Source organism: Sitophilus oryzae, unplaced genomic scaffold, assembly GCF_002938485.1.
Source record: "Sitophilus oryzae breed Bouriz unplaced genomic scaffold, Soryzae_2.0 scaffold_1177_pilon_pilon, whole genome shotgun sequence".
Classification (NCBI taxonomy): domain Eukaryota; kingdom Metazoa; phylum Arthropoda; class Insecta; order Coleoptera; family Curculionidae; genus Sitophilus; species Sitophilus oryzae.
In genome coordinates, this window is record NW_022145812.1 from 2,245,463 (window position 1) to 2,256,375 (window position 10,913).

The 10,913-nt window shown below is 34.2% G+C and overlaps 1 pseudogene; it reads right to left on the reverse strand.

The window, feature by feature from the left end:
- Positions 1-7,200: 7,200 nt before the first annotated feature.
- The window catches only part of LOC115889631, a 56,669-nt pseudogene continuing 52,956 nt past the window's right edge, over positions 7,201-10,913 (reverse strand).

A 10,913-nucleotide genomic window follows, 5' to 3' on the forward strand; every position in this document is an offset into this window, starting at 1 on the left:
ACATCATACTTAGGGCATATATTGAGAAATGAAAAATACCACGTCTTACAATTGATAGTTAAGGGTAAGATTGAAGGAAAGAGAGGTCTCGGCAGGAAGAAACTATCTTGGTTGAGAAACATCAGAAACTGGACTCACCTAACTTTTGAAGAACTTATAAGGAAAGCCGAGAATCGTGAACATTTTGCCAATGTGATCGCCAACCTCCACGAAAGAGACGGCACGTAAAGAAGAAGAATAATAATATATCATTATAGAAACAGTTTTTTGATATCATTACAGTTGCTGATACTTTTAGTTTGTAACCTAAAGTATCAGTAAAAAGAAATAATAAAAATATAAACATTTTCATTAAGGCTCCATCAACTCACTTTTATTACTTACATAATTATGTTATACTAATTATATCATTTTCAGGGTGATGAAGGAAAATGCTTAGTTTGCCAATATCAATGTCCTTAATTAAAGCCTATAATAAATTTATAAGTCCTGCAGTTCGCAGTTGCAAACTGTAGTTGGCCGTTCCAAGTTCATGAAATTTTAAATCTGATGGAACAACGGACTGCGACTACTGACTGCAAACTGCAGATCTTATAATTTAGACTTAAAGGTCTATCCCAAGGCAGAAAGATAACAGTGATTTTTCTTTCAGATTAAAATTTCATTAAACATGAGTGAAAAGTGTTTTTTTGACTGGAAGTTTTCCTGTCAGAAGAAAAGTGAAAACCTTTTAGTTGCTGGTGCACAACGCATAGAAACTATTATAAAGTATAGCAAAGTGTATCAAGATAGCAAATGTGAAAAATTTGAAGAGAAGATCATTACGGACAAGGATTTTCGTTTACTATATCACAGAGGTTGCGTTTCGACGTACACATCCAAAACACATTTGAAAAGGACCTTATCCTCGAACAATGCTATTAACCAGGCGGGAACTTCAAGTAAGAAAATGCAGCGACGTTCAGAAGTGCCAATCTTTATCTTCAAAGAATACGAATAGAAGCACCCACATCGACGGAGAGCGGCCTTCCGGTTTAGCGCTTTAGAAGACAACTCTAAGAAAATGGTAATTAAAGAAGCGATTTTGAAAACCTTTATAGAAAGGAATGATACCTGGGCTTCTGAAGTTAGACTAAGATTAGCGGGCTGTGTAGCAGACCTACATGCAGTAGACGCCAGATACAATCTGGATTGTCCAAACAGATTTATGGGCCGAAAAGCTGTTTTGTAAGCCAAACGACGATCAGACCAGAATAACGACGAAGAAGATATTCCATATAATCAAACCATAAAAGAACTACTGGCAGATAAAGAAAGAATTTGAAACTCAGTTGATATAAACAACATTTATTCTCAACATGGAGGACATATTCTTACGAGAAGCACTTTAATTAAAGCACTTAAAAATCAATGTGATGATCTTGTAATACTTTCTGCTCCAGGATATGCACATATCATAACATTTCCTAACAAAAAGGTGGCATCTTCCGATATATTATAATTGATTCGTTGCTCTTGTTCAAGTGCCAGTCCGTGTGGCACAAAAATATGTAGGTGTAAAAAAAAGGTGCTAGATTGCCTTGCACAATGTTTTGTATGTGCCACGGGAACGAACATTGTTGCAACGAATTGACCACCGCTGTACCGGCTTATCATAATGAGGATGAAGATGTTGTGGTTTCCGATAAAGAAGTTGATTCTGAGGTTGATACCGACTGAGAAACTTTAATGTTTTATGATATGCGTGTTTAAAATATTTACCCTAGTCTGTCAACGGAAGTAATGTTTTTTTTAATACCCTGTATAAAAAATGTGTTTGTTTAATACATTAGGTATATACATACCTACAAAGTATACAAAATCCAAAAATTAATTTTTCGCTTCACCCTCAATTAACGTGAAAATATATTATGTTTTTTTTAATCACCCTGTATATAAGATCTTTCGTTATCACTTATACCTAAAAAACCTACATTATTAAATAAATCAATGTAAAACACATTTTTTCACGTTAAAAACACACAGAATCACTCGAATAACACTCGATTTCACATAATTGATAATGAATCACCCTGTATCTTAATTTCCCCAAAGATGCCACTTTGTCATCACTCGGATATCAAAAGTAGGACACCTATAGATGATAAATCCGTTTTCAAAAAAACTTAATCCCAAAATTTTAGGTTTACCCCAGCGGCTGCCAGACTATACAATTGACGTTTGAAAAAAATATATTTTTTCCTTACTATCTGTGTTTAAATTACCAACGATATACTTGATTGGAAATATATAGTTAAGTTTTCAAACAATTATTAAATAAATAATTAATACATTAAATTGGTGAACAAAAATATTGAAATTTTGAAATAGTTATTTTTTTTATTCTAACAAGTAAGAGGGAGGAAAATTTGTCGTAAATTACTCAAACATGGCACGACTGTAGCGTTTTATTAATAGAAAATATCGATAGAATTCATATGTTAATACGCTCTAAGTTTACTAGAAGCTGTAGTGTAATTTGAAGCTTCTAAATACAAAGTAAAATAAATTACAACCCCACTTAGTGTATATTTTTAATTATTAAATTTTAAAATAAGATTGTTTCATTTTTTAACAACATACCCATACATATTCATCTCTGTAAAAATAATATCAAAATACATCTCTCTAAATGTATAATGCTGATTTAGCGGAATAACATTCAAGTATTCTAAGCTCTGATTCGTTTTCTTTTCATATTGATGTCCTCTTCACTATGAAATATCATTACTTACTTATTAAGCCGTTCGTTCAATTTTTCGAATAGCATACCGTTTACTACGAGTACAGTTCGATTAGTAAGTAATATACAGGGTGACAATTTGAAAACGAACAGTATTTAATATTGCCTCTACCAATGATAGTATGAAAATTTGGCGAAACACGTCAATTTACATAGCAAGGGGGACAATTTTTTGAGGCATTTGTTGTCGTGTTACTTTCAACCCTTTGACCTTCAGGGCACCTACCCCTAAAAATTTTAAATGGCAACCTCAATTTCTTTTACCATTTTTGTGTTCCTTATAAAATTCTACATAAACTGCATTATTATTTTGTCAAAATTGTGATACTTAACCTCACAATAGAATGAAATGTATTTAATATCTAATTTTAAAACGGATTGCATTCACCACCTCATAGAACTTCATTTAAAAATGTTTGTACCTACCAATACTATACATTCCAAATTCCTTTATTTATTTACATTTCATCTTCGATATCGCCACTACAAAACATAAAGTAATTTAATTTTTTTTGCCGTTTTCGACAAAACAAGATTCTCGTTTTGCTTATTCCTGATATTTTTCCGACTCCTAGTGTTCATTATTTATTTCATGTTCTTCCAAAATCAGTAAAATAAGCTGTGAAAGTTAATTTCATAAACAATTTCAATAGTTTTCAATTATCAGTGTTGTTTGTTAAAATGGTTTACACTATTGCTGATGAACGCGTAGAAATGATTTTCATTTACGGAGCTGAAAATCGCTGCTTTGCAAGAACGGCATTTAACGAAAGACATCGTGAAAGAAATATTGGACACAAGTACATTCGTGAGTTAGTAGCTAAATTTGAAGAAACAGGATCTGTTTGCAATAAGAAAAGGAATGAGCCAAGACTGCTCAATGAAGCCGCTCAGATTGAGGTTCTTGGTGAAGTTGCTATGAAGTTGCCACTACGTCCCTTTGTAAAGTTGCAGATCAAACTGGACTGTCGCGTGAGTCAGTCAGGAAAGTATTAAGGCTTCACAAATTTCATCCATACAAACTCCTAATTACCCAAGAATTAGGGGACGATGACCCGGACAGACGTATTGAGTTTTGCGAAATTATGACGGACAAGATTATTACTCAGTCCAGGTTAATAAAGAATATCTGTTTCGGTAACGAATGCACTTTTTACTTAAATGGCAAAATCAACAAACAAAATTGTCGTTATTGGAGCGACATCAATCCTCACATTATTAGAGAGGGCATACGCAATACCCTCAAAAAATAAATGTCTGGGCGGGTATATTAGGCAATAGTATCATTGGTCCTCTCTTCATTAATGAAAATCTAATTTATGCAGAAATGTTAGATACAGCTACAGAACCTCTTATAACTCGTGAGGTGGAAAATCAAAAGGACACCAATGGAAATATTTTTCTAGATGAGCATTTGCTGCAATTCCAACAGGACGGAGCGCCTCCGCATTATGTACGCCCAGTAAGAGAGTGGTTGGATAATCATTACCCAGAGCAGTGGATTGGTAGGAGAGGACCCATAGAATGGCCACCTAGATCACCAGATCTGACACCGCTGGATTTTTTCTTATGGGACCAGTTGAAATCCGTTGTATTTAAAACTAAACCAGACTCCATTGAACAATTACAACAAAGAATTGTACAGGAGTGTGGAGCTATTTCACCTGAAACTTTTCAAAACGTCCGAGAACAGTTTGAATACCGGTAGTACTTGTGCTTGGAGAAGAATGGAACCCATTTGTAACGATGTTACTTGATTTTTGTGAAAATTAATTTGTGATGATTGAATTAATTAGCTTTTAATTATCAAATTATTTATAAAATAATAATTTTGTTAAAAGCAAGTAGTATAGAGTCGTGGTTCGTATCGATCGATACTCGCGGGGATACGGCGCGCGCCGTTGTCCCCACTTACTGTGTGCTGCTTTCCCCACTTCTGTAGACGAGAGCAGTACTGTTAGAAAATCAAAAGTCGTCAGTTGCTTGGTACCTGGTTTGGTGAAGTGATGACAGCTTCATTCTGCTCCGCCGAAGATGTAACTCGATAGAAAGCCTCGCTTTCTAGAAAGTGCTTACCCGACTACTCCCCGCACCCTCCGTAAAATCCTGCTATCCTGTCTTGCGCAGTGTCTGTTCTAGTGTAGTGCTACGCCGCGCCACGTTGTTCATCAAGTGAATCTTGTCGTTTGAAAACTTTCCTTTCAGTTTTCCTCGCTCAATCACGTGAACGTGTGTCCTACCCAACGCCTTCGAAAAAGCGGTGAGCGACTTTACATTAAATTGCGAAAGGCCGTTCTCTGTCTTTCAAAAGGTGGCTGGCTATGAAGAGCAGTAGTTAGCGTCCTTTGGTCAGTATTTGTACTAGTACTGTCAGGAGGCGTTTCCTGTGCCTAATCCATCCGTGATTGAAGAGAAAGCGTGAAAAACCTACAATTTTGACCGTGGGGTGCTGTTTTCACGTACGGTTGGATTGTGGGCTAGCGAACAAACGAAAGACAACTTTCTTCTCTGGGTTTAACTAGTAACTTTTTGATTTCGCGATCTTGCCACGCCTGCGCTAACCGACAGACGTCAGGAGGCCGCCTGCCGTCTTCGTCCCGGTGCGCATGCGGTGCCAGATTTTCTTTTAAAAAGTAACAATACACTGCGTAGCTGATTGAAGCGCTGTGTTGGGACCAGATGTCTTTCGAAAGTCATCCTAACTATCGCCTGCACTTCAGGGCCGCGCATGCGCCCTTTGTTAGAAAATAGAAAGTCTCGTGCTTGCGTAGAATCTTACACCGCGCAATTTTGCGCGAAACCCCTGAGCGAAGACTTTAAGGCTGCTTCTCAATCAATTTGAGTTTAATAAAGATGTAGAAAACCCTGTCTTTTAATTTCCAGAATGCTCTTGAGGAGCTGCTAATCCCATGCTGAATTTCAGATTCGATGTTGGTCTTTTCCGAAATCAAACTGCCTAACATCGAAACTGCGTGGTCTGGATTCTAACGTGTCAAACTTAATGGAGAGTGTAAGACAGCTTAATGGAAAATCACATGTATTAAAAAAAGATAAAAGTTGGGTTGATAACATTTCTTCTATGCGGTATTGCCAGATTTTGCCTCAAAATTTCAAATCACACGTTTCATCAGGCGTTTATGAAAAATGTTGCATTTAGAGTTGGAACTTTATTTTTCACAATTAGTTAATTATTTTACTACAGCTGTAATAGATTATATTTAGCTTAGGTATATTATCTTCATTTCAGTAGTATACATGAAAGTTTTTAAATCAGTTTTTTATTCTACATATTTTCCTACAAACGTAAAAACCGGCAACACTGTTTGACGCTTTTTTGGGTCTCTCTGTCAACCGGTTATTTATATTTATCTTTGTCGCATTCATTAAAATACAGACTACGCAGATGAAGTGACGAGACGTCTAAAAACGTTTTTACAATCAATTTTTAAGTAAGATCTACAAGGCGACAGTTAGCTACGCAAATTACTAAAATCGAATATATTATTTTTTAGATATAATAGATATATAATTTCATTCCACTGAATATACTGTATGAGAGAAAAAAACGGCGTCCAGTTGGCTTGGAAATGACGATCGATGACATTCCCCATATAATTTTACATATAAAATGACAGCGATCTTCATTTCATGTCCATACCTAATGCTGTTTTTCGATCTTTGTACTTATAACAGTATGATCAAGGAATTTTATTATCAAGTATGCGCTGGACAACGAGATTAAAAATTTTGGAAGCCTGATTTTTCCAAGTTAGAACTTCAATCCCTAATATTAGTTTATATTATTTAATATTCGATTTTAGTAGGTTATATAACTGTCGCCGTACATTATACATGAGCCTTACATGAGCTAACAACGTGTGTAAATGGACATTTGACATAACATTTACAAAAGGCATTCTACCATATTTTTTTTCGCATTTCAATATCAACTTTTGCGGAAAAAAAATGGTTACATTACATTGTCTAGAGCGGGATTTCTCGAATTGCAGCGTGTGAATTTGAAAGAAAATAACTAAACTAATTAAACTAAATTTGCGACAAAAAGGATTTTTATTTTGTGTCATTTTTTACAGTTATCTTTGATTTAGATGTTTGATAATTTTTCTGTAGGTTGCATTTTAAGAAATGATTTTCAGTAGCTAGGTTGTGAAATTGAATAGGAGTGGCTAAATCCTAGTCAATCTACAGTATGTGTCCGGATTGTGTTTACAAGAGGATTTTTTTTATTTTTGACATTTTGAGAGAAATGCATTCTTTTTAAAAATATTTTTTTTGCTGGCATACATTTTTTTGCTTGCACAAAATTAAAAATCAGACAGAAAAATTCAACCATATTTTCATGTTTTTTTTAGTCTTCACGAAAATGGTATGGAAATTTGGAACATTATAAACGGGGTTAACCATTTTAGAACAATTTTTTTTATGAAAAATGCATTTTTTTCAAAATGTGAATAATGTAATAGTTTTTTTCCTTGTAAAGACAACCAGGTGACATACTGGAGAGAATATGGGCCTTGTTGTATTTCAGTTAACTTATTCATTGAAACTTTTTATACAGCTTTTTTAGTCGACAGCAGAAAATAATAAAAAGAACATTTTTAACGGTAAATTTTTGAAGTGAGTATAATGAAATGGAAACTTGTATAATATATACCAATTATTGTAAATGACAGTTTCTTAAAAATGGTGTGAGTTTGCATCCATATCATGACAGTAGATAATTTTTCGTAGAGATATTCATCTGTCCAGTGAAAGAATATGCTATTGGAACATCCAAAAAGCGCTAAACAGTCTATTTTCTTTATTAATATAACAAACAAACATCACTAATGTTATTAGTCTTTGACTGGACAGACTATACCTGACGCAAACCCAAGATGTAATTTTATTACATTTGTTACAATTATTTTGTACAATAGTATACCTACATTAAACTTCACGGAATGTCTGAACTCTGTTTTTACATAATATATACAGTATATACAAAGAAATAATACAAACTTTGCACAATTTTTTACAAAAATTAATTAAACTAAACATAGTCTGAAGGCACACTACCTATGTTTTCACTAATCGCCGCCAGGCGTATCGTGGGCCTCCTTACGTCGGCGTTATGCCCACCAGAGTCCCAAGAGGGTAGAGTGGATAGTCCCACACTTCGTAGGCCCTTTCGGGCATCGTCGTCACCGATAGGTCGGAATAGTAGGCGCTGGATGGGGCGCTGGACGTTGGAGCGTCGGTATCAGTATAGGCTGAGTTCTGATATGCTGGCGAATTGCTGTCTGAAAATTTCGAAAGACTCGTAATGAAACATTTATTTTATTTGAATGATAACTAATACAGTTGATGTGGAACCTTTAGTGTTATAAGAGCAAAATGAAACACTAGTTTACCACAATACACCAAAACACTTTAAACTTTGCTGATATTGTTAGCCAAACGCGCGTCCAGAATTTAAAGTAGGGTGTGTATTGTGGTAAAGTAGTGTTTAATTTGATAACACATAATTAATGTTCACAAATTGGTTAGATAAATACTTAGCAAGTTCTCTAAAACGTCTTCAAATTTATATTTATTTATAGTTAAATTTACGATTTTTTTAAAAGAGCCAAGTCTAATAATTGAGAATTATGGATTTGTGGCAAATCATGTTATGTATAATAAGTCAATTGGGCAGATTTTGGATAAAAGACATTTCTTTAACGCTAGATTTGTTTGGTCATCAACACGGGTCGTCATGAATTATGAATTATCATGATGTAATGGTCAATTAAAGTGTGTCCAACGAGTCTATGGAGGGTCTAAATGAGCCAGAGAAGATTTTGACAGATTACAGCCAGAAAATGACAGATAACACAACTTAAGCATCGTTCTCAGAACTACGTTGTATCGCTACAACGAACCAATAAGATCTCTACAAAATTCAAATAGCTGTCAATTTTAAATTTGGTACAACTCTCATTGGTTCTATATATTATGACGCATCGCCAGCGATCTGCAGAGTTCTGAGAATGGAGCTTTACCAGTGAAATAAAATAACTGTCACTGTCATGAATTCTCTCATTGGACACAGTTTACTTATATAGTAAATGTATTTTGTAACTGGAAAATTTAACGTGCTGAAATTGTTGAATAAAATATAGTACTTAGTAGAGAAAGCAACGTTCTATTTTTAAGAAATCTATATACCATAGATTTATGAATCTATTTTTATTACATTTTTATGAGCACCCTGTAGTACGTTTATTTATCGAATTATGTGGAAAATGTAAGCTAAATACGACATATTCAAAAATGACAAGAAAATTAATTCGTTAAAAAATGTATCAATGGTGAAAAATGTTTAATACTGTTTAATGTTCCATTTTGTCAATTGCATATCTGATGTGATGCTGAAGATATTTCATTAATTCTTAGGCCCAGCGCCGATGCATAGTGGTTCCTAAAATAAGTCATTACTTAGAAATAGTAATTTCAAAATGTTTGCATGAAATTGTTGCTAATACTTTTCTTATATTTCCTGTAAATTTGATACATAATAAATAACAAAGCCGGGCAAGCCTAGAGTAGCGCTTTTTTATTAGAAAATGTCACATTTTTGCTACTAATATCAAGCTCACATAAACAGTTTTCAGATAACGCCACTAATTACTTATTTTATTAAAATTGATAAAAGCTGCTGCCTTTTCTATAATGGACGTTCGAAAAGAAGGTAAAAAAGAACTGTTTTATCTTTTGCACTTAATTAAACCCAAGTAATATTAGTTTATGGCAATTTATTTGAAGGGGTAACAAAAATACTATTTTTACATTTTTGCTTGTCACTCTTTAAGACTTTTAACTATTTTCCCTTTCAAATCCTCTTAAACGGCATGAAAATACTTGTTACTTAAAGAATATTGCATACTTATAAATTAATTGCCACTGGCTGCCGCGAATTGCCGCCGGATCTCATACCGGGTGGTTAAAGATTGACTTTTGTCTTAAAAATAAAAGTAACTTATTTTTTCCTCTTCGTGTCAACTTATTTCGTGGACACACTGTATATCAATTGGCAATAAAATTGTATTTATAAAATGAAACAACTGTCTCTTTTATTTTTTCAACATTTAAAATAAATTTGACATCTTCAATATGAAAAAACACGTTCTTATGTGCAAACATAATCTGCATACCTTTCTGAACAGTTAGAACTTAAAATGCAAATCGCACGAACTGGGCCCAATTTTTTTAATACATATTACATTAAGTTTTTTTATATACATTTATTTAGCATTTGTTATCAATTTCTATTAAAAAAGGTGCAGTCAAGCTATATCTAGATATATCTAACAGTTATGACCGCTCAGCTAATTAAGGGGAACCACCGTGCAGAGGGCGCGAATTATTTGACAAAATTTGCAAACTAGTTTACTCTACAGTTTCCAACTAAAAATAAAACTGGGCAACGCTATGCCGCACAGTGCTTCGAAAATATGGCTCTAGAGGACAAAAACTTTTTTATTATTTCAATTTAAAAAAAATTGACAATGCCGAATTGACAATTGGAGAATGACAATGGAATTCCGGAATTCCTTTAGTATCAATACATTTATTTATACAAATAATTAATTATTATAAATACCGCAGATAACGCAATACTTAAGAGTACTGGATCCGCCGTCCATACATGCTTTCCCTATCTCGTCTTTTTTGGAGTACCCCAGAAAGTTTATAATTATAGAGTTCCTCGTATTTCTGAACCTCTGCGACAAATTTTATGTTCCGTTATGTTCTTCTTGTTACGTTATTTTGTGTTCAGTTTTGTTCAGTTCTTAATAAATAGCAACATAACTTCGATCGCGGGAAATGGTCGCGAACAACAGATTTGTGACTGATTGCAAACTAGTTCCAATCGAATCGATTCGTGTGCGGCTTCACACTACTATACTCTCATGTAATATAATCTAAGACCAAAGACATTCTAAGACTACACGTTACCGCGGTTGCAAAATAGTTGCAAGCTCAACTAATTTGCAACTTTTGTCACAAAACACGCACCGTGGGTGCTGGGCTTAGACTACAGTATACTGATCTAAAGCAATACGTAACTGAACGAAGTAATACTGAT